The 25,487-nt window shown below is 36.4% G+C and overlaps 2 protein-coding genes across 3 annotated transcripts in view; both read left to right on the forward strand.

Annotated features, from left to right (window-relative positions):
- LOC307162669 (fucolectin-1-like) overlaps positions 1-25,487 on the forward strand; it is a 380,376-nt gene that overhangs the window by 276,347 nt on the left and 78,542 nt on the right. The window lies entirely within an intron of this gene.
- LOC307162673 (fucolectin-1-like) overlaps positions 22,939-25,487 on the forward strand; it is a 29,074-nt gene continuing 26,525 nt past the window's right edge. The window contains exon 1 of one of the 2 annotated variants that reach the window (XM_079878167.1): positions 22,939-23,371. The gene's annotated coding sequence lies outside the window, so the exon portion shown is untranslated. The remainder of the gene's footprint in view (positions 23,372-25,487) is intronic. The other variant, XM_079878166.1, reaches the window with a different exon arrangement.

Consider the following 25,487-nt stretch of genomic DNA (forward strand, 5'->3'; position numbering starts at 1 on the left):
TTGGAAAAATTGGCTATATTTGCTAATCTTTTTTGAACCGTTTTATCAGAATCATGATCTTGGGTGTCTATGGATTTCTTGTGTCCTTTGCTACCGTTCCTGGGAAATATCTCTCCAAAGTTGACTCTGCCTGTGTTTGTTGTCTTAGCATGCTAATGATTAACATGCTAACCAGTTTCCATTCTTTTTAATGTGGCTTTTCAGATATTAGATTAACCATAATATACATTTGCATTAAGTTGTTTTAGCATGCTAATCTGGTTAAAATATTAAGTAATGCTTTTGTGTGTTCATTCTAACACTGAAGGCTCTCTTCGGCTGCCAGTTGATTCAGCGTCGACTGTAATTCGACATGCCAATAGTGTTTATTGCTTATTATTCTAAATGGCATTAAATAACACTTATTTAATACTTTCCAACACTCTAAAATTATCTTATGTCTGCTTGTAGATTTTATTATAGTACCTCGGTTTCTCAAAACAAAACTAATCTAAGGAATCTAAAAGGAGGAAGTTAATAATTACAGCGATATTTAAGCACAACAAAATAACAAAGTTCCAAAAGAAAGAAACATTTGTTCAGGGTTTGGGAATGTAATCAAAACATCATATTATACAGTATTTATGATGTCCACATGAGCTACATCTGCTAACGTAAACTTTGATCTAATTTTGAATTAGAAAACCATAAGGCAGCCAAAGATAAATTGAGAAACCTAAATGAAATAGAATTAAGTATTTTGATATTTAATGTTAAAGAAAGTTAACAATTTAACAGTTGCTAAGATGATCAAATTACAAGTAATAACAAATACAATAGAATAAAGGTACAAATTATACAAACAAGTTCTTCAGGTTTTACAGTAGTGTTCAGGCACAAAAATGTGTAAATTAAATATAGAATAATCCTTAATAAAGCTAAATAAATTAATTTTTTATAGGTTAACTATAACACTGTTGTAAAGTTTTACCAAATTGTCTTAGTATCATGGGCGTAGAAGATTCAATCCATGTTTATTTGTATAGCGCTTTTCACATTGCACATCATTTCAAAGCAGCTTTATAGAAAATGCAAAAAAAAAAAAAGTCCATAATACAACTTGATCTGTTATCAGAGGTAACTGTCTAAGTTATTCATTTCAGAAATGTAAATATACTAAAATGTATATACTAGGTCACAGTTAGCTAAAAATGTAGTAATTTAAACAATGTAATTTAATGCCACTATAATAAGCTCATTGAAGTAATGAATACTTGTTTGTTAAATTGACATTTAGAAAATATAGCATTGGTGCTGTTTTGATCATAGCAAGATGAAATAAAATAAAATAAAAATAAAGCAAACTCTGCAAAGGCATTTAAAAATCAAAGAACAGAGGCAGGTTAGTCACATTACTCACTTTAAGTCATGAGGGTTTTCTATACTATTTTATAATTACATTAGCGGTTTGTTACTTTAAGTGAGAAATTGAATTATTCTTTCATATGCTGATATGAGATGTGTTATGTCTTATATCAGGATGGACATGTGTGTTTTATTTCTAACACTTTTTACTGGGATGTGTGCCGCTGATTCCAAAGGTACATTTACAATAATACAAGTAAAAATGCCTGGATTTAAAAAATCTGTAACCATTGTGTGTCATTACATATTTAGCAGATTCATTTATTAAAATTATATTCTGACATATGGTAATTAAAAATGTGATTTATCTATATTTTTTTGTAATGCTTTGAACCTGTCATACTTTTTTCTATATATATATATATATATATATATATATATATATATATATATATATATATATATATATATATATAATTTTCCTATCATCTTGAACAGGGAATCTTGCTCTTAATGGCATGGCTGTGCAGTCCTCCTTAGGCCACCCACAGGGAGATGCTCAAAATGCCATAGATGGAAACAGAGACTCTGATTACAAGAAGGACTCATGCACTATCACTAAAAGGGAGTTTAATCCATGGTGGAGAGTCGACCTTGGAAATGTCTACAGTGTAAGCAACGTTACCATCACTAATCGTGGAGACTGTTGCAAAGAGCGGCTTAGAGGAGCTCAGATTCATATTGGTAACAAGCTGGACAACAACGGAAACAACAATGAGCTGTTAGATGTTTCAATTGTTCTATCATCTTCCCATGTTTATGATGTTCAATCTGGTTTAATAAGAAGAGGAAAAATTGTAACTCCACACACCAACCACTCATCGAGCCACAGCCATGGAGATGTACTTGAACATATTTTATTCAGATTGTGATTAAAATTTGTAGGTTTAAATATAACCCGCAAAATAAACCCGACAGGGTGATCAAGACACTACATGGCTACTAGCCACAAAAGAAATGTTGGACACTCAATATTGATTTGAGTTGAAATATTTTATAAGCTCGCTTGTAATAAACGCAAAGCTTCTGTGAAGAAAAAATATTCCTAGCAAGACAAACATTTAAGAGATATTGTACAGTCATGTACAATACGAAAACAGCTCGTCCTGAACGAGCTGTTTTCGAATGCGCATGCGTCGCGTCTGAACGCGTTGTTGTCTTTGGAGCTCCATAGATTGATTTATAATTCTTGATTTCTCTTTAAACTCACTTACAACGAACATTTTTTTTACTTTTCCTCACCTCATAGTTACAACGCGGACTGTTGAGCAGACGCGTCTCAAGCCTATTAGTGATCCAACGCTGGATACTCCTAAAGATTACGTCCGTGGATCACGGCTGAACGCGTCTTCTCCACACTCACTTACAAACAAAAATGTTTTCGCCTATCGTGCGTCTACTCTACACCCGTACCACTAAAAAGACGGATTATATCCAAGACTTCAGCCATAAATTAGTATTAATATTGATAGAATCACTGGTAGCGTCGTTGCTAACTTAACGTTACTGTCCATCTGTTAAAATGGCGAATATATCAGATGTAAGTAGTCTACCTTTTGGTGCAGGTGAGGACACATTTGAGCTGCACGCATTGCAGTCCGAGCTGGAAGCTGTTGAGAAACCGATCCACGACCTTTTAGTGAGACAAGCCGAGCTAATAGACCGGCGTTTGGCTCTTGAAACATCACGCGCCGATGCACACAAATCAGAGATTAACGTTACTAACCCGCTGACTCCGACCTCGTCTACTCTGTGCGTTTTCTCAACAGCATCCCGAGCGTCGAGGTCGCGATCAGCCATGGTCTCGTTCACTCCGGCTCCAACATGCCACCACGAAGCCTGGATGGTTCCGCAGCGGAAGACGCGAGTCAGGTCTAGACCAAGAAAACTCTCTCCGACCCTCCCGGTTTTCGAGATATCCACACAAAACCGCTTCTCCCCTCTTCGCGAAACAGAACGCGATGCTGTGATCATCGGTGATTCCATCGTTCGACACGTACACGTTACGTTAAATAAAAGTAAGGTGCACAGTCACTGCTTTCCTGGTGCTCGTGTTTCTGAAATCGCTGCTCGCGTTCCCGAGATTCTGAACGAGCGCGTCGGAACTGTGGTCCTGCACGCGGGAGTGAACGACATCAGGCTGCGCCAGACGGAGGTTCTGAAGAAAGACTTCAGCAATCTGATCGATACGGTACGCAGCACATCGCCTGAAATAACGATCATTGTGTCAGGACCGCTTCCCACGTACCGACTAGGTCATGAAAAGTTTAGTAGATTATTCGCGCCAAATGAATGGTTAACGTCATGGTGCAATGAGCAGAAACTGCTCTTTGTAAATAATTGGAATCTGTTTTGGGAGCATCCTAGGCTTTTCCGCGCTGATGGCTTACACCCAAACAGATTCGGATCGGATCTTCTGTCAGATAACATCTCCAAAATGTTAAATACCTTTTGACTAGTAACCAAAAGTCCAAATCATAGTCTCTGCTGCACCAATTTAACTGATATAAATAGTGTAGAACATTGCATAGAAACTGTCTATTCCTCGTTTAGTGAGATCAAATAATAAATCTACTGCAGGATCTAGAAAAAATCTAATAGTTATTAAACCAGAAAATGTTGCTATTAGTTATCAAAAACAATTTCTAAAGCTAGGTCTTCTAAACATTAGATCACTCACACCTAAGGCAGTTATTGTAAATGAAATCGTCACAGATAATAGCTTCGATGTACTTTGCCTTACTGAAACCTGGCTTAAACCAAATGATTATTTCGGTCTAAATGAGTCTACTCCATCAGGATACTCCTATAAACATGAGCCCCGTCTGATTGGTCGTGGCGGCGGTGTTGCAACAATCTATAGAGATTATTCTCAATGTTACTCAGAAAACGGGCTATAAGTTTATTTTGTTTGAAGTACTTGTACTAAATGTTACGCTCTTAGATGTTCGAAAAACATCCCTATTATCTCTAGCCTTGGCTACCGTATATAGACCGCCTGGGCCTTACACTGATTTCCTAAAAGAGTTTGCAGATTTTCTCTCAGACCTATTAGTCAATGTCGATAAAGCATTAATTGTTGGAGACTTTAATATCCACGTAGATAATTCAAATGATGCGCTAGGGGCTGCGTTTACAGATTTATTAAACTCCTTTGGGGTCAAGCAAAACGTTACCGGACCAACTCATCGTTTTAATCATACACTCGATTTAATTATATCATATGGAACCGATCCAACCGATATAGATATAATTCCACAAAGTGACGATGTCACTGACCATTACATGGTAACTTGCATATTACGTACTCCTGTAATATATCAAGCTGCGCCGCGTTATCGATTAGGCAGAACAATCCTTCCATCCACCATAGATCATTTTTCTAATTGCTTAACTGATCTGTCTCAGCTGCTCAGTGAACCCAAACAAACAGATGAACTTGAGGAATTAACTAGCACTATGAGCACCATTCTCTCTGGAACATTGGATATTGTTGCACCCATTAGATTAAAAAAGGTCAGAGAGAAAAGTAAAGCACCATGGTACAACAATACTACGCATGTTCTAAAGAGAGAAACCCGTAATTTAGAGCGTAAATGGAAAAAAAAACTAATTTCGAGGTCTTTACAATCGCATGGAAAGACAGTATGTCACGTCATAAAAAGGCCCTAAAAGCGGCCAGGGCTGAGCATCTCCGCAAACTAATAGAAAACAACCAAAACAATCCTAGGTTCTTATTTAACACCGTGGCTAGACTAACAAATAAACAGATGTCTCCTGAACATAATATTCCGTTACAGTTTAGTAGTAATGATTTCATGAAGTTCTTCACTGAGAAAACATCAGAACCACAATTGTAAACGTTCAATCCTCAATCGCGCCTTATAATTCAGCCTCAATTATCACCCCGCAAGAACAATTACAGTGCTTTACAACTATAGAACAAAAAGAGTTAAATAAACGTATCATTTCATCTAAAACAACAACATGTTTATTAGATCCTATACCAACTAAACTACTGAAAGAAGTGTTACCTGTAGTGGAAGAGCCTCTCCTCAATATTATTAACTCATCTTTATCTTTAGGTCATGTTCCAAGAACATTTAAACTGGCAGTTATAAAACCTCTCATTAAGAAACCACAATTAGATCCACATAATCTAGCAAATTATAGACCCATTTCAAATCTACCTTTATGTCTAAAATACTAGAAAAAGCTGTGTCCGCTCAACTGGGCTCTTTCTTGCAAGAAAATGACATCTATGAAAAGTTTCAGTCTGGATTCAGGCCGCACCATAGCACTGAAACTGTGCTCGTTAAAATCACCAATGATTTACTTTTAGCTTCTGACCAAGGCTGTATCTCAATATTAGTTTTACTTGATCTTAGTGCTGCGTTCGATACTATAGATCATACAATACTCTTAGATCGACTACAAAATTATACTGGTGTTCAAGGACAAGCATTAAGCTGGTTCAGATCATACCTATCTGACCGCTACCATTTTGTCTATTTAAATGGAGAAAAATCGATCATAACTCCAGTAAACTATGGAGTGCCGCAGGGATCTGTGTTAGGCCCTCTGTTATTTTCAATATACATGATGCCACTTGGAAATATTATAAGGAAACATGGAATTAGTTTCCATTGTTATGCTGATGACACTCAAATCTATATTTCATCACGGCCAGATGAAAACGCTAAATTATCCAAATTGACAGAGTGTGTTAAAGATATAAAAGATTGGATGACGCGCAGTTTTCTTTTATTAAATCCAGACAAGACAGAGGTACTAATCATCGGTTCAAAAAATCACTCACAAAACCTCTCACAATACAACTTTAACATAGTAGGATGTCCTGTTACTTTATCCTCTAGTAAAAGACCTGGGTGTTATATTAGACTGCAACCTGTCTTTTGAAAATCATATTTCATATGGTACAAGAACAGCCTTTTTCCACCTTAGAAACATTGCTAAGCTACGTAACATGCAATCAGTTTCTGATGCAGAAAAGTTAGTTCATGCATTCATGACATCGAGACTAGATTACTGTAATGCTTTATTAGCTGGTTGTCCTGCATCCTCAATAAACAAGCTACAGTTAGTCCAAAATGCCGCCGCCAGAGTTCTTACTAGATCAAGAAAATATGATCATATGTGACCCTGGATCACAAAACCAGTCTTATGTTGCACGGGTATATTTGTGGCAATAGCCAACAAAACATTGTATGGGTCAAAATTATAGATTTTTCTTTTATGCCAAAAATCATTAGGATATTAAGTAAAGATCATGTTCCATGAAGATATTTTGTAAATTTCCCACCTTAAATATATAAAACATTTATTTTTGTGAATGGATGCAGCACTATCACCAATAGAAATGGACAACTTTAAAGGCGATTTTCTCAATATTTCGATTTTTCTGCACCCTCAGATTCCAGATTTTCAAATAGTTGTATTTCGGCCAAATATTGCCCTATCCTAACAAACCATACATCAATGGAAAGATTAGGTATTCAGCTTTCAGATGATGTATAAATCTCAATTTAAAAAAAATTACACATAAGACTGGTTTTGTGGTCCAGGGTCACATATAACACCAATTTTATCATCACTACATTGGTTACCTATAAAGTTCCGTATTAATTACAAGGTATTGCTACTGACTTATAAAGCCCTGAACGGCTTAGCTCCAGTCTATTTAACTGATCTTCTATCGCCCTATAATCCATTGCGCTCTTTAAGGTCACTAGATTCGAGGCTTTTGGTCATACCTAGGATATCCAGATCCACCAAAGGAGGGAGAGCATTTTCACATTTGGCTCCAAAGCTCTGGAATAGCCTTCCTGATACTGTTCGTTGCTCAGACTCGCTCTCCCAGTTTAAAACTAGATTAAAGACGCATCTTTTCGGCCAGGCATTCATATAATACTTTTAATCTTACAGTTTAAACTACAATCCGGCCTCTAGTTCATAAACGCCAGAGGAGAACTGGCCCCCGACTGAGCCCGGGTTCTCCCAAGGTTTTTTTTTCTCCATTAGGTCACCTGATGGAGTTTTTCGGTTCCTTGCCACTGTTGCCTTTGGCTTGCTCAGTTGGGGATATTTGGGGATATTTAATTTAATTAATCAATCAACGATACTATTGATCAGCATTACCAAACGTGGACGTTCCACTAGAAACAAACATTGATGTATTGTTTTAATTTATTACTGTGAAGCTGCTTTGATACAACCTATGTTGTGAAAGGCGCTATATAAATAAACTTGACTTGACTCATGTAAAACAAATAAATAGTTATATGGACGTATTGATTTGTGATGAAACGTGTAAAAATAGAATTACATAGCTTAGCATTATTTTGCCCATTTTATTGGGATTATACTTAAGCACATTAAAGTGTAAAAAAAAAAAAAATTGGTTTTGTTATACAGGGAATCTTGCTCTTAGAGCCACAGCTGTCCAGTCTACCACATATCCTCAAGCAGGAGCTCAAAATGCTGTCGATGGCAACAGGAATTCAAATTTCAATCTTGGATCATGCAGTGCGACTAATGCGGACAGGGATCCCTGGTGGAGAGTTGACTTGGGGGTCCCTTGTGAAAAAAAAGTGCACTTAAGTGTACTTTTATAAAGTGTACTTATTACATAAATAATATACTTTAAATATATACACTTAAGTGTGAATTAAATGCCATCTTTTCGGCGCACTTAATGCACATTAAGTGTAATTAATTTCAAATATATCATATATTAAGTTGAAATAAAATGTAATAAGTTGCCATTAAGAGTGATTTTTTGGAACAACTTAATTGGTACTTTATTACAACTTTATATATACTTTCATAATTGCTTCTAGTGCTTTTAAAATATACTTAAAGTGCACTACAAAATGTAATGACACGCAATTAATGTGATTTAAAATATACTTTAATGTCAGTTAACAATACACTTAAGTGTGAATTAAATGCAATGTTTTCGACACACTGAATGCACATTAAGTGCAATTAATTTATAATATATCACATATTAAGTTGAAATAAAATGCAATAAGTTGCCATTAAGAGTGATTTTTTGGAACAACTTAATTGGTACTTTAATACAACTTTATATCTACTTTCATAATTGCTTCTAATATCTTCAAAATATAGTTAAAGTGCACTACACAATATAATGACATGCAATTAATGTGATTTAAAATATACTTTAATGTCAGTTAACAATACACTTAAGTGTGAATTAAATGCAATGTTACAATCAACAAAACTAAATGTAAAACCCTCTAAATTTACTGACAAAATAATCTCTAAAAGAAGTACATAAAAACCTTTCTGTTGATGCACAAGAAAACCCCAAGAAACACTATGCATAAACACAAACAGTTTTGGAAAGAGACCTTTGGGTAATGCTTTACAAAAATATATTAGTTACCTACTTCAGTTAACATGAACTAAGAATGAATAATACTTTAAGCATTTATTAGTCTAAGTAAGATAATATTAGTCTTGGTTAGATCATGTTGGCTAAAAAATAAACTAATATTAACAAATGAGACCTAATTAAAAGTTACCGAACCTTGTTATTTAGCTCTTAAAGGGATGTTCAGCAGAAGAAAGAAATTCAAATTTCAATCCAATTTTTTAAGTTGTTGGAAAGTGCTGTTTATGTCAATGTCCCAGATGCTCTCCAGAGTATATGTGAATGGAAATGTTTCAAAGATGCAGGAAAGTCAGAAAAAATGCCTTGAGGAAAAAAACAAAAAAACAAATTTGTTTATAATACAGATCCAGTCCATTATTATATTTGGCTCAATTGAATGAAAGAGATAGATATACAGTTGCGCTTCAAAGTTGATATACACCTTGCAGTATCTGCAAAATGTTAACAATTTTATCAGTAATAGGGATCACAAAAATGTATACGTTTTATCTTTATTTAGTACTACCCTGATGAAGCAGTTTATTCTGCAAGGTGTATGTAAACTTTTGACTGTTAACTGTTGATAAATTGTGTGATGTGATTGATTACCTCAGTCACCAGGGCCACATCGTAGTAGAAAGCTGGGCAAGGTTCCTTCTATTTCCCACAAACACCACGATTCCACTGACTACGCCATCTTTACTGACACTGGGCTTAAAGTGATTAAAAATAGAGAACCTTTTTATTGCTACTTTACAGGAAATTAAGCATAACTTTATCAATTACACAAATATAGATATATGACCCATGCAAACCCAGGACCAATGCAAATTAAGAAAGGTATTCTTACATTTTAAGCTTGCCCCACATAGCTATCTTCATGAAGGATGTTCCTGTTCTTGTATTTACCACGGTTGACACAGCAATGCTGCAAGCCTTCTTCCTTTGGTTTGTTACCTATAAAATATATGATGATTATAGGGCAGGTGTAAATGCACAGGTGGGAATTTATTACTTGCACATGCAAAAGATTCAAAGCATTTAAAAGCTATAGGGATAACGTTAGTTAGTGACTTGAAAGTAGTGTTTTAGCTTGATCAGGATGTGCTGTCATGATAAATCTTGTAAAATCACCTCATCAATACAGGTCTGTGATTCCACACCGCTTGCACTGTATCTCCAATAACAAATATGAACTGATCCTGCAAAATGAATGTTTAAATCCAGATAAACACAAAAATATTACATATTCCAAAACAAATAGTAATTGAACAACTCTTTAAATACAAAATGAAATTGAACACATTACAAGCATTTTTTCTAGAGGTGGGTAATATATTAAATATTTATGGTGGTTATAAGATTGATTATTTGTATTAAATGTAGGCTATATAAACGTCTTCGAGTGTTACAATATTGGATCATCATTCAGCAAATGTTTAGTACAGTAGCGTAGCCAGAAAAGAGACTCTGGGTGTGCATCTGAAAATCTAGGTGTGCCACATTTATTGTCAGATTAGGCCAGCCTTAAAAATATTCTTGTTTGCCGTAACCCGACCGACCCTGTCAATTTAGGACCGACCCAATAATCCCCCCCCCCCTTTAGTCCGTTGTAAACTTGCGTTAAGACCGACAACAACAAACAACTAATACAAATGCAATAAAATGATATTCATTATATTTTAGTAAGTATTGTGAATTGAAATTGCCCATAGACCTACATACAAGCATAGGCTACGCTCTTTATTTTAAATAAAAACCCGTGGCGTCATCTATGATTATAAGGGCTGTAGGCTATATGCGAAATGAAACTGAAATCGCGACACTCAGGGCCACGAACCTGTGTCGCGGTCAGTGTTGGGGAAAGTTACTTTAAAAAAGTAATGCATTACAATATTGTGTTATTCCCTTAAAAAGTAACTAATTGTGTTAGTTACTTTTTAGAAAAGTAATGTGTTACATTACATTTGCATTACTTTTTTTTTTTCATCTGGGCTGGCTTTGTTTTTTATAACAAAAAAAAGTTATATTTTTGGGCAAATATAAAGACCCTTTCACACCAAAAGTGAATTAATAATCCTCAGGCTGAAGGAAATGCAGATTCACGTGTGTACAGTAGAGATAGAGTACAGCAGTGTACAGTAGAGGAACAAACCTTTCAGCTGCTGTTATTCTGGATGTCAGAAGTATATTAGTCAATAAAGTGAGATTAAATGCATAAATAATTGTTTTATTTAACATTTAGTTATTGGAGGTTTGCATAGTATTCTGATTCTGCATTTCACTGATTTTATTCATATTGAGGAGTACTGAATCTTTTTTGTGTGCAAGTGAGATGAGTAAATGCACGCTCACATTTAGTTTAGAACTACAATAACCATCATGTTTACACACACTCTCTCTGGACAAGAGAGCTGTCAGTCAATAAATGGGAAAACAAAAGTAACTTGCGTTACTTATTTGAAAAAGTAACTCAAATATTTTGTTGTAAATTTTAAAAGTAATGCGTTACTTTACTATTTACTTGAAAAAGTAATCTGATTACGTAACTCAAGTTACTTGTAATAAGTTACACACTGGTTACACACAACACTGGTCGCGGTGTGAGAAGGCAGAATCGCGACACACACACCCCCTTCCAACCTATGCTTCCAACTCCCAGAGTTATCCTTCCCGTCCAGATCCAATGCTACCACATCTTTACATTACATTGGGGAGTTCCAGCGTTATGGACGTGACATTTGCAGTCAAAACTTGAAATATAAATGATCAGAAAATGCGTTTAATACTAATATATTGAAACGTCTGTTTATACATCCATACTCCCTTAATAAAGGAGTCCAGACGTTAGAAAAATATCAGTATACACATGCGTTTTATATTTAATATGAGGGAAATACACTTGCGTTACTTTAGAATGTTCAGTGATGTCATAGAACTGCCAGATTCAAACTGCTTTCGCGCGTTGGCTCGGCTGGCGCTGAGCCAGAGACTGACGCGCTCAGCTATCACAACTAATATGCAGTGTTTTCAACCACATATTGTTTATTTTATGTTTCAGACATTTAAATAGACATAAGTACTAGTAAAACAATACATTTGTAGTTTGTAAAATATTACACACTGATGTCTATGGAAGCAGCAAAAACAATCTATTCAAATATAATTTGCCGACGTGTTTTATTCATATATCAGACACACATAGCGGAACTACAAAGTTTACTCTATTTTTCTCCCAGTTCAACAGCCACTTACTTTCATGTATTTCGGGAGAAACTGGGGAATTCAGGTGCTGTAAATCCGGCTGACAGGACTCTGAACTGCAGCGCTCATCGTTATAGATCAAGATAATTTATAAAGGTTTTTAAACGAAGAATCGGAATATCAGATAGTTGACATGGTAAGCAAGTTTGTGAATATTTTTAAATGAAAAACGAAATAAAACGAATAGCGATACATCTGTTAGTTATTGTGGCTGCGGTGTGTCTGTCACGTGACAATCATGACGCGTCGCCATGGAAACAAGGGGTCAGGTTAAAATATTTTTAACTTACGCATGAAAGGGTTGATTTAAAAAAAAAAAAGTATTCTAGGTAAACAACAGTAGCCCAAGTTTAGTAAAACATTTTTTATTAAGACTATAAAAAATAATTCTGCATCCATTTTTAGGTGTGCCAGCTGCCACTGTGGGTGGCACCGGCACACCCTGGCACACCCGTGGCTACGCCCCTGGTTTAGTAGCTTGTTTAAAATAATTTAAAAAGTCGGTTTAGTTTTTTTTTTTTTAAATCAGCAACCAAATTCCTCGAACACGACAACACACGCCTTCCTCACATTACAATGTAAGACATTATTAGAATGCAATCATATATAAATTATTGAAAACATGATTAATTCACCTCCCGAGTCTATTGAGTTTATAATATCTGTGATTAAAATGCACTCAGCAACTGACGTTACTGTGAAAAAAAAATTAAACTAAAGAAAGCATCAATACTTACTTGACTGATTATTTGCAGCATAACGTCTCATCTGCAAACATACATCCAAACGTGGTGCTCCTTTTGTTCTCTTGTTTGGCTAGCTTCAGTATCATCACGCGTCGCAAACGGATCGCAAAACATAGCGCATTTTTCAAACTCTAGTGAAGTAGAGCGTCATAATGACGTAGTATTTCTCGCGCATGCGCATTAAACAACATATTCATATATCATGCATGGTTAAATGTTATTTCAGCTTTTCTGTTTAAGTTGTTCTAACTCATTGTGTTGTTAAACTCTGTAAGTTCACAAAACTTTACTCATTAACCTAACTAAAAGTAAATCTTTTTTTTCAATGTAGTCTAGTGTGATTAAAATTAAATGTATTTTAACTGAATTGAAATGCAAATTCATTTTGTTTACATTTGTTTAACTTTTGCTCGCAATTAATACAATTTTAAATGTGTGTTTAATTGACTTAGAACAACATAATGATATTGAAAGTATTATGTTCACAGATGTAAAGTAGCTACAACACATTACTATTAGACTCCTCTCATATATTACATTTTATTTTCAAATATTATGTAGAAAGCTGACACTAGTTGAGTTCATAGAGCAAGGGCTGGTGATAAAAATGTCAACAATAAGTTGTACTGGATTATAAGCAGATGTATTGGAAAAATACATTTCAACTGCATAATGCACACAGTATATATTATAGACAAAACACATTTAAAATACATTAACAAATTAATTTTGGACAACACACTTGAGTTGGAATTAAAATCAATTATTTTCCATGTTTTCCATTAAAACTGTTATTTTATATATTAGTCAATACATCAAAATATATTCCCTTTAATAACTTATAACTTTAACTTTAATACATTTAAAACACTATAAATCATAATTATTTAAAATGTATGTTTAAGTAAAACTTAGCAGACATTACAAAGTGCATTTTTTAAAACATGCACTTAAGTGTTTATAAATATTGTCATGAAAGTGTTCTTTCTTTAAGTAACATTTAATTAGACATTATTAAAAAGTGCATTTGTAAAAAGTGCACTTAAGTGTGTTTATAAAAATTATGATGAAAGTGTACTTTCTTTAGGTTAAGCTTAATTAGACATTATTACAAAGTGCATTTTTAAAAAGTGTATTTAAGTGTGTTAAGAAATATTGTGATGAAAGTGTACTTACTTTAAATTAGACTTAATTAGATATTATTACAAAGTGCATTTGTAAAAATTGTACTTAAGTGTGTTTATAAATATTGTGATGAAAGTGTACTTTCTTTAAGTTAAGCTTAATTAGACATTATTACAAAGTGCATTTTTTAAAATGCACTTAAGTGTGTTTATAAATATTGTGATGAAAGTGTACTTACTTTAAGTTAAACTTAATTAGATATTATTACAAAGTGCATTTGTAAAAAGTGCACTTAAGTGTGTTAATAAATATTGTCATTAAAGTGTATTCCCTTTAAGTACACTTAAGTGGTCTTTAATTTTAATTTTATTATATTATCTGCAAGTGCACTTTTCAAAAAGTATACTTTGATTATTTTAAGCACACAAAAAGTACGCTTTCAATACAATTAAGCACACTTCTTTTTCACAAGGGGTAGTCTACAAGGTAAACCGGGTTAGCATCACTAATCGTGGAGATGCTGTTGCAGAGAGGATAAATGGAGCTCAGATCCGTATCGGCAACAGCCTGGAAAATAATGGCAACAATAATGAGCTGTAAGTATTGTTTCTCTCTTAATTATTACACAAGTGGTTAGAAAATGAGTAAATAAGGTAACATTACTTTTAATAAATGCTTTCAATACAAACTTGCCTTTGACAGAAGTATATTTAAAATGCTTCTTGCAGTTTTGATTCGCCCCTCTCTATTTCTCTGTCACTCTGTGTCTTCACAGGGCTGTGACTGTTGTGTCCATTCCACTTGGAGAGACAAAAACATTTGATTTTAAGCCTATTAAGGGGCGATATGTGAACATTTTTATACCTGGGCGCAATGAATATCTCACTCTGTGTGAGGTTGAGGTGTTCATTCAGTAAAGGTTTGAAATAGTTTATGGTTATCTTAATGGTTATCTCTCTGCTTTCTACATCAATAAATTACCACAGCATTGCATGTTGTATGTTTATGGATAAAAAAAAAAAAAGGCTCATTTGGATATTTACAATGAAGAGGAGGTATAGTGTCATATAGGTACCCATCTAGGGTTCAAGATCTGGTAACAAAGTAAAGAATTACATTTTACAAAAAAAAAAAAAAAAAAGAGAAAGAAAACCATGGAGAGAACGAGGATTTCCAACCTTCTGTCCCAGAATCAACAACACAACCACCAATTCAACCAATATTAACTTTTAATTTTCTGCTATAAAGAGGGGAAAAAAGGAACAATGACCAAACCAGAAATATAAAAAATAATATTAAGGAAAATGGGGGCAATTGCTTCAGGGGAGTTTTGGCAAAAAAAAAAGAAAAAAAAAAGTATAATAAAAAAATAAAACTAACCCAAAAATCTGAGAAATTTGTACAGTATAATGGCAGTGAATGGTTGTTTCTGTTTTGAAGTCCATCAAAGTGCATCTATCCATGATAAAAGTCCTCCACATGGCTCTTTTATCATGGATAGAAGAAAGGCCTTCTGAAGTGATGTGTTCGTGTAAGGAAAATATCCACATTTAAAAACTTTTATCGACTAAAATAACTAGCTTCCGGCAGATGAAATGACCACGGTACGCTTCCTATTAAACACATGACCATTCAGCTCACAAAATAATGTGTTCCTTTTCCAAGACCTATACATTCAGGTTCGGGGCACTGCAACGGGTGCATGCTTTGCCCATACAACTATGCTAATCTTTGTTAGGTTTGTGTGAGAGGGATTTTGTCCACTTAAACAGCACCAATGACAATCTTATCTTATCAAGAGTGACCCTGTGCTTAGAGAAGTGTTTTCTGCACCTCCAAAAATTAGCTTCAAGATTTCCCACATTACGTGATAGGCTAGTACCTAGTCATCTTCCTGACAAAAAACAGATTACTTGGCTGTACAGACAGTTACTTACAATTGTAAGCTGTACTTACAAATGTGGTAAATACGTAAATAGACAAATATGATGTATAATATAAAAGCATTCATTAATTGCAATACTACTTTTGTGGTATACAGGTTATCATGTAAATGTGGATGTTTTTATGTAGGCCGGACCAAGAGACGTCTCAAAGACGCATAAAAATGCCATTAGAAAAGGTAATTTGGATTATATCCTATGGCAAAACACTTCCAAAATGTGCACAACAGCAATCCAGACGGCCTAATGAGGGTTTAGAAACGATCAAAAAGAATATTCGGGGTGGTGACCGATTAAAATGACTTTTACAGAGAGAAACATTCTATATATACGATTTACAGGCCACAGTGTACCCCGAAGAAATAGATTTCAGTCCTTTTTTGTGATCATTTTATACATTTGTTTTGGGATTTGATTCGCAATGTGACCACCTAGTGGACACTCTCTGTATGTGTATGTATTATTTTGGCTTGCCTCATGTGGTAACTCACCATGTCATTCAGGTGTTTGTAATTAGCACACACAAACGGGTAAATTGTTTGTTTGGAAAGCACACCCTGATGGCTGTTTGTGCCGATACGCGTGGGTTGCTTCTCCCTATGTCTTTTAATTTTTCTATTATGAAATAGCCAGTAAAATAAAGGCTTTTTAAATAATTTTGAAGAAGAGTGCCTTGGATTTTCTCTTTTCTACATTTGTTTGAATTTCCAACCCCAAAGAGCTCCTTCAAACATCTGACTGAACTCCCTGAGCACCCTGGACACTCCTATATTCATAAACGCCTGACCATCTTCAGTCAAGACTGTCTTTCGTTCACTGCTTGTTCATCTGGACAGATGAGATCAGACTCAGCTCCTGCCTCATTTACGGTGTTTAATCCCAATGCTCGGATTATTAACATCTTTATCAAAACACTGAATTAGCATTTAAAAGTAATTCCAGTTTTCAAATCGGTAAGTAGATGTTTATTCAGTCAGATATCAGAGTGATTCAAGCCAGAAACTCCAGAGTTGGAGAACAATTCATAAGAATCGTCATTTGCTTGTGCATCTGAAACACTTTCCCATATATGTACTTAAATTATTTATTCTAATAACCTAATTCAGCTTTAAGCTGTCTGAAAAATTAATGTTTGTCACAATTTATTTTTACCTAATTTCTTGATGTTGAAAAGAGAAATGCCCATGTTATTTGTTAACGACCCATGTTGGATAGTTCTAAAAAACATCCAAATAAAAGATACTTTTTACAAATTCACCCACACACAGATTGCATTTCGGAATTATTTTATTGGTCATGTAATTACCACTTCAGTTGTTTGCCGTGTGTTAGTCCACAGCACCTTAACGCTACAAACTCCTCCAATGAAACAGCAGCTGGAATGATTGACAGATCTGTGATGTTTTCTCATCCATCAAGCTGTCAGTCATATGTTGAGAACTGGTCATAAGAGGCAAAACCCCCTCTCTTGTCCACCGACTGGCCATCACAAGCTAGCAGCCAGTAGCGTAGGGGTAGAGATAAGTCAGTATCATCCCGTGACCTGTCTCCACTGCGTTCAGCTCGGCTCAGACGCGCTCCAGGTCTTTGTACCTCTTGCGCAGGACAGACACGTGGTCCTTAAAGAGCACTGGGTCCAGGCGAAACTGAGTGCATTAGAGGCATGTAACCAAACCAGCTTGCGAAGGTGTTGACACACTCCTGCCTCTGGGTGAAGTGCTCTGGGTTCGCCCACGGCGCCATCTTAGTGCCCTTTGAAGGAGAGAAAATAAGATGTAAAAAATACATCACATTTAGGATCTAAAGTAATATGATAGGAGAGTATACCAAGATGTAGATAAAGGCAAATGGGGCTGTAGGTTCTCTTTTTTTATCTGTTTCCTTAAAAAAAAAAAAAAAACTGTTTTCCTTTTATTTTAATAGACACCTTAAATATTTTTATTTCAATAGACACTTTCTGCCTGTGAATCATCCATCTCTGACATTATGTATATTTTTCTATTTTATTATTACTATTATTTGTCATCTTGGTAACACTTTACAATAAGGTTCATTAGTTAATGTATTAAGTAGCATGAACTAACCAGCAATACATTTGTTACTGTATTTGTTAATCTTTGTTAATGTTAGTTAAAGCTACAATATGTAACAATTTTGTAATAAAATATCCAAAAATCACTTGAACAGTGTGATATATTTCCTGCAGTTGTGTACTTACAATATCCCAAAAGTTCCCAAAGATTTTTAATTTCAGAGAAATTCCAATTTTAAATAATTGGCCGTCCCGGAAAACTGTTCACTTGTCGGCTGTCACTGACGCAATATCCGCATTATCCCTGATTTCCACTCAAGTGCTGCCATAGTAACCATGACGACAGACGTGGACAACTGCACGTAATGAGTGTAGTGCGTAACGCCGAGCTTACGCTGTTGTTGTTTCTTTCAAACATTATGGATCATGGCCTGGCGCGGATTAATGCACAGGCTTGCGTAGGCTGCAGCCTAGGGGCCCCACGTGTGCAGGGGCCTCGGATTGGCCAGACAATTTTTTTTTATTTACTTAAGCGCGAAGGCACGACGCCAGGATTCCAGTTTTGGATGGGCCAGACCAATTGCTGAAAAAATTACTGACTAATATACTGTTACATTATCTGTGCGTATACATAATATAGATTTTAATAGCTTGATGCTCTTTAAATATTTTGTTGCATTGTAAAAAGTTTCTCCATGGTTCTGACCAAAGAAGAGCGCTTTGGAATCTCCATCACGCATCATACCTGGGCTGCGGTTCCCGATAACGCTGTCTCTTAGCGCGCTACGAAGACCCTTGGTATAACTTAACTAAAGGTAGGCTATACTACCACTAAAGGTATACCATTGCTAGGCGTCTTCAGGGCTATCATCCACTCGTGAGGCAGAGGCGCTGGCGCCCTCCTAGCAACGGCACTGGTCGTTCTCGCGCTAGCCGCGCTATATCATCCTGGGGTGGCGGAGATGAAGATGTGCTAGGTGATGTGGATCTCAGCTCTCTTCATCTCCTGGTTGCAGCGATGACTCTGAGACTGTACGTGCGTTTTTAAGGTACCTAAACAACGACTGTTGCAACAGGGCCGACCCGAGGGTTGGAAAATATGTGACGTATTATGTTTTTTAATTTAATCAATGTTGATTATAAAAAGTGAGCATGCAGCATGAGAAAGATATGATTATCATCTCACATCACGAGATGCGCAATATGTCTGGAGACAAGGAGTGGGCAAAACATGATTTTGACCACTTCATTGAGTTTTGTTTTGTAGAAAGACTCTTTTTAAAATATTTTCGTTTTGTATAAATTGTATCTTAATTTTGATCAATGTTTAATTAACCAATTGCCTGTATTTAATAAATAAGAAGCGATTACTTGCATTACATGAACTGGAGGGCGCTGAAACTCAGCTTGTGCCTCACAGATTTGAGAAATATAGGCTATCTTTTATAGAAAGCTTGAACTGTCTACTTTTAAACGAAAATATTCAAAACCAAAAGAAATGGGCTACTCTCTGAATATGTAATGCATGCATAAAAATGCATGTATTTCTCTCTGGCGTTCATGGCGAGTCGGCAACGTCAACTTCATCTTCGCAGCGACACAGAACACACCTGGGGCCGTATTCACAAAGCATTTTATCTTACCACTAGGAGTACTCCTAAATCGCACTAAAAGATTTTAGCTAGGAGTTTTCTTTTAGAAGTTATTCACAACGCCTTTCAGACCTACTCTTAGTAAAGAAAAATTACAACTCCTAAACTAAGAGTGAGTCTTCGTTGCTATGGATGACGTCATTACTCATGCACGAGCTTGACTGAAGTGACCACCTTGATTGGCTGATGATTGTAACGCGGGAATGATTCCTAACACCTCCCCTACGATGATGAGTGACAGGTGACAGGTCTGAGAATGCGTGCGCTACACAAGTAGTGTGAAGGACGGAAGATGATGAATAACTGAATAAATAGCCTAAATGAATAAAGAGTAAGGCAAAACAAATAGCCTAGTAGCCTAATGAAACATATGGATTGATGCAATATATTTGCAACATTATTGAATTAATCTGTCACTATATGCCTCTGCCTATACGTTTGCAAAGAGAAGAACATTTTAATTTGATTCACAATGAAACGTTACAATCAGTTTACATGCAATGAGTAGCCTAGTTTTGGTTGTTGTTGGTGGCGTTATTGCATCCCTAGTTATGCCTACAATGCAAAATTGTTCCCTCGCGATTGGAAGCTCCTGTAGCCGCCGCATACGCATTTCAAAACATCGCAGCGTGAGATGCCACAAAAAGCGGTTTGTGAAGGTCTTAGTGAGTTAGGAGTCCTCTCGACTTCTTTTAAGCTGTCCCAGACTTAGGTGCTACTTTTAGGGCTAAAATGCTTCGTGAATTACTCTTAGTCAAAAAAATTAGGAGTCCTAAAGTTACGAGTGACACGCCCATTATTTTTAGGAGTTGCTCCTAAATTTGCCAGTTAGGAGCTACTTTTAGCCTTAAAATTCTTTGTGAATACGGCCCCAGTTTATTAATAAATAATTAAATGTCTCCTTGCTATTTTAGACACATTCATAATCATTACTTTTACCGGTTCTTTGTGGCAAGCTTTATGCGTGCAGTCGCGCTTGAGTGTGGCTATATTACGTAAACGCTCATTATCCTATAAGGTATATAGCCTAAGTAGTTACATTAATATAAAGGGGCGATTTGTCCACGAATGGCTTAAATGAACAACTACTAGTCGACTAGACAAAAATTTAGTCAGAGGCAGCCCTTATTCCACATATTTTCGAGCCAGGCTCAGGCCATTCTGGGTTGAGTGAGCGACCCTGCGGAATGAAGGAGTGGAATATTCAGAAATGCGCTCTCCACTCACGAGCTCTGATCGGAACAAACCCGAACCTCACTGTCTGCTGAACTTGCACAGAAACATCAAAGTAGACATAACCAGCTTTTAAAAATTGTTTTTAAAACTAAACATCTAGACCATTTTAGCTCAAATTATTAGCTTATTGCCGATTTTTTATAATTATTGACAAAATTAGAATATATTAAAAGTTGTTGTTTTTTTTAAGAAAAGTTTTGGGTCACCCATAACGCCGTGCCTGGCGTGAACAAAAAAAGGACCCTAATTGGCCCATAAGAAACATTAAAAAAACTAGGGCTGCACGATTTGGGGAAAATGTCATATTGCGATTAATTGAGGTCAATATTGCGATTACGATTGCGATATGCGATATAATAAACAAATGGTTTCATGAGTCAACTTGCTTGGTTCTCAAGGAAAATAAATGCACACACAGATTAGTGATAATCAGCCTAAAGAAAAAAATTCTTTCATCAAGAGCAGTGAGTGTTTTTCTCTGTTATCTTTGTTCTTTGATTAACTTAAGCGACAGATTTTTTTTTTATTGCATTTTAACAAGAACAAAACATAATTTACATACAAGAGTACGTATAACCATACATGTCAGGGGTAAAGAAAAATAATAATAATAAAAAAAGAATAACTTTAGCGACAGATGTAATTAGTGGCTACTGTGTACTGTCCCTTAAGACCAGCCGCTGTCAGAGACGCGGATCTCAGACGTGCCTCATTCTTTCACGAGTCATCACAACTCTTCATATTCATCATAAGACTACTCTTATGTGATGAAGACACTCGACAAAAAGACAATTTGGCATAATTGTGTGTGTTTTTTGTTCGTTAAAGCTCGAAAGAGAACTGTATTCTGTCATGCTGTTTTGTGCGCACGCACGATATTAGCGCGAGTCTTTCTGTCTGTCACAGTCAGGACATTCACAGGCAGCGCGTTCATTTAGGCATACATGTGTGTTGTTCGTTCTACCACGAAAGAGAAATTGATACTGGCGTGCGTCTATCTGTGTGTGTGTGTGTGTGTCAGGAGGACATTCACAGGCAGCTTGTTCTTTTATGTCTTATCGCGCATGAATGGTTTAAAAGCATTTACATTAATAAGTGCGTTAACAGCGCTAATTTGTTTATTTAATATAAAATTGCAGCGTCAAACAATCGCGTAGGCTTGACATCGCGATTGCGATTGCGATACGATCGTGCAGCACTAAAAAAAACTAAACAAAAAAACAAGCATGTAATTGGGTAGACGTGAATTGGCCACCACTTGAAGGAATGTAAAGAAAACACTGTAGTGTTGGCTGTCTCAGTGTGTGTGTATGCCAGTTCACCGTATTGCGCGTGGACCATGTATGGCACTAAGTACATTTTTAGGGGGGGCCTCACACAAAGAGTAGCCTAGGGGCCCCTGACCACCTTAATCCGCCCCTGATCATGGCAAGCAGACTTTGGGGAAAAAGGAGAACTAAAATGAGGATCAATATCAGCGGGGCGTTTTCGAGATGTCGAGAGCTCCACGTCCGCGGCTAACATCGACTTGACAGCTTCACGAGTCACGACTTCACAGAGACGCAGCTCTTGTATGTACTTTATTAGACAGGTGAGCAAATGTACATAAAACTAATCAATGTTATATAGTTCAACATGATGAAATGTTAGAATATGATCAGTATGTTATTCTAATGTTGATAATAGACCTGACTCGCGTCTTACGCTGCGGAACCATCCAGGCTTCGTGGTGGCGTGTTGGAGCCGGAGTGAACAAGACCATGGCTGATCGCGACCTCGGCGCTCGGGACCGATGTTGAGAAACGCACGGAGTAGACGAGGTCGGAGTCAGCGGGTTAGTAACGTTAATCACTGTGTAGGGACCCCTTAAAATATGCCTTAAAAATACGCCTTATTTTGAAAATTTCAGAGTATTAAAATATATACTTTTGATATTTTGTTTTTGTTTATTTGACAATGTGATGTAACAAAATGTACAAACATTCTTTGTTTCTTTATCATTTGTACTGTTTGCTTTTACTCAAATGAGGTGTTCTGTTGAGCTGAAGTGTATTAATGTTGACCAATCAGCATTGAGATTGTTTAAAGTTTACGGACGCACGTTGCGTAAAGTTACGTTATAGAGACGACATGGTGGAGAGACTGCACATGGCGAAAAAACGGCAGCACATGTCCTCGCGTTACTGAAAGTGAGCGTCATTCTTGGAGACTTCACTACTTATAGTACAGGCCCAAAGTGACAGATAGGACTTTCATCTACTCGTTTTTGTTTGTTTCAAGTGTTATTTTTATTTTACTGTAGCATAATTTCAACCCATTCTGCCGTTGGGTTGCGTCATCTGCTTGGTGCATTAACTGTGAGATATTGAGATGGAGAAATTCGCATCAAGGACGGTAACTGAATTATCGGTGTCACAAGAAGCACTTCCAGACGACTCGTAATAGTGTCTGGGGGACGAGATTCATCGCGAGCGGCTTTGTCGTTGCGGTTGGACTGGACTTTCACCCCGCTGCGTGACTGCATGAGTGTTATATTCGCGGCTCGTGCTGTAAGTGATCACTTTTTCACTGCTTCGTCATTTCCCTGGATGGAATGTAAGTGAAATCGTTTCGACAAATTCTCTGGATGTACTGAGTTTTACTTGAATTCATTTCCCTTGAAAGTGCACCAACGATTGGGCCCCAACGGCTAGCCAAAATAGTGTGTTTTTTTCCATAAGAGACTGTGATCAAACTAACCTATTGTGTTGTTACTGAGTTAATTTTTGTGTTAATTCTGTGAAGTGTGTAAATCGATTCAAAGGAGAAATTGTGAGTTTTCAATAATTATCCGGTGTATTTTATTTTATTTTATTTAATTTTCTTAAAAATAAGAAGGTGATTTTAAGGTGATAATTTAGAATACTCAGAGAGATTGAGGCTATTGAGTACCAAATGGTGTAAGGAGTGAAAAACTTTTATACAACTGAACAAAACAAATTTTTTCCATTTCTTATTTTACGATTTAAAACACCAGTTGTTATTTTATTTATTTTATTATTTTCTTCCAACAAAAAGTGTTTCTTATTGGTGTTTAAATAATAAATCATTGTTATTCTTTTTTCCCTTATTTGGAATTGCTGTATTGATTTATTTCAATTAATTGGGGGGGAAAACTAACAAGAATTTAAAATTCTGGGGAAGTAAATTATAAGTAAATTTATTTTTGCTTTATTATTCCCTGGTGGAGGCACCGTGCGCTTAGTAATTTGAGAAGAGAAAAAAACTCCGGCTAATTCAACATTCAACTGCCGGGAATCCAGGGTTTTCTTGATTAGGGAAATTTTAAATTAAATTAGTTGAGAAAAGGGTTACAACTGATTTGTGTGCATCGGCGCGTGATGCTTCAAGTGCTAACCGCCGGTCTCTTAGCTCGGCTTGTCTCACTAAAAGGTTATGGATCTGTTTCTCAACAGCTTCCAGCTCGGACTGCAATGCGTGCAGCTCAAATGCGTCCTCACCTGCACCAAAAGGTAGACTATTTACATCTGATTTGCCATTTTAACAGATGGACAGTAAGTTAGCAACGACGCTACCAGTGATGCTATCAATATTAATACTAATTTATGACTGAAGTCTTGGATATAATCCGTCTTTTTAGTGGTACGGGTGTAGAGTAGACGCACGATAGGCGAAAAAAAATGTTTGTTTGTAAGTGAGTGTGGAGAAGACGCGTTCAGCCGTGATCCACGGACGTAACCTATAAGAGTATCCAGCGTTGGATCACTAATAGGCTTGAGACGCGTCTGCTCAACAGTCCGCGTTGTAACTATGAGGTTTGAGCAGTAGTGCTTCTCAGTGAGGAAAAGTGGAAAATGTTTGTTGTAAGTGAGTTTAAAGGGATAGTTCACTTTGAAATTAAATTTTGGTATGTTTTAGCTTACATGAAGGGTATCCAAGATGTAGGTGTCTTTTTTTCCGCAGTAGTTTCAATTTTGATATTTTTAGGTCAAACCGTTCTTGTCTGTTAGTCATATAATGCAGGTATATGGATACTGACTCAAAGAGCTTGCACAAAGTCCAAATTAAACAATTCCCCATCGTCCAAATTAAACAATTCCCCATCGTAAGTACACATTGATGGCCTAAGACACGAAACGAGCGGTTTGTGTGAGAAAACGAACAGTATTTATATAGTTTTTAGCTCTTATAACACAGCCGCGTCCAAATGATCTGAGGGCTCGGCAGGTATAGATATACTAGATGTCGCCTTGGCTACGGTTCCGTTCCAATGAACTGCAGTAACCAAGGCGACATCTAGTGTATATATCTATACCCGCCCGAGCCCTCAGATCATTTGGACGCAGCTGTGTTATAAGAGCTAAAAACTATATAAATACTGTTCGTTTTCTCACACAAACCGCTCGTTTCGTGTCTTAGGCCATCAATGTGTACTTACGATGGGGAATTGTTTAATTTGGACGATGGGGAACTGTTTTATTTTGGACTTTGTGCACAGGTCCTTCATCAGATCTGGAGTGTATGTGTGTGTGTGTGTGTGTGTGTGTGTGTGTGTGTGAGAGTGTGTCCAGGCGCAGGAACTTCATCAGATCTGGAGTGTGTGTGTGTGTGTCTGTGTGTGTGTGTGTGTGTGTGTGTGTGTGTGTGTGAGTGTGTCCAGGCGCA

The sequence above is a fragment of the Squalius cephalus genome (genome assembly GCF_949319135.1).
Source record: "Squalius cephalus genome assembly, chromosome: 8".
NCBI classification, from domain to species: Eukaryota; Metazoa; Chordata; class Actinopteri; order Cypriniformes; family Leuciscidae; genus Squalius; species Squalius cephalus.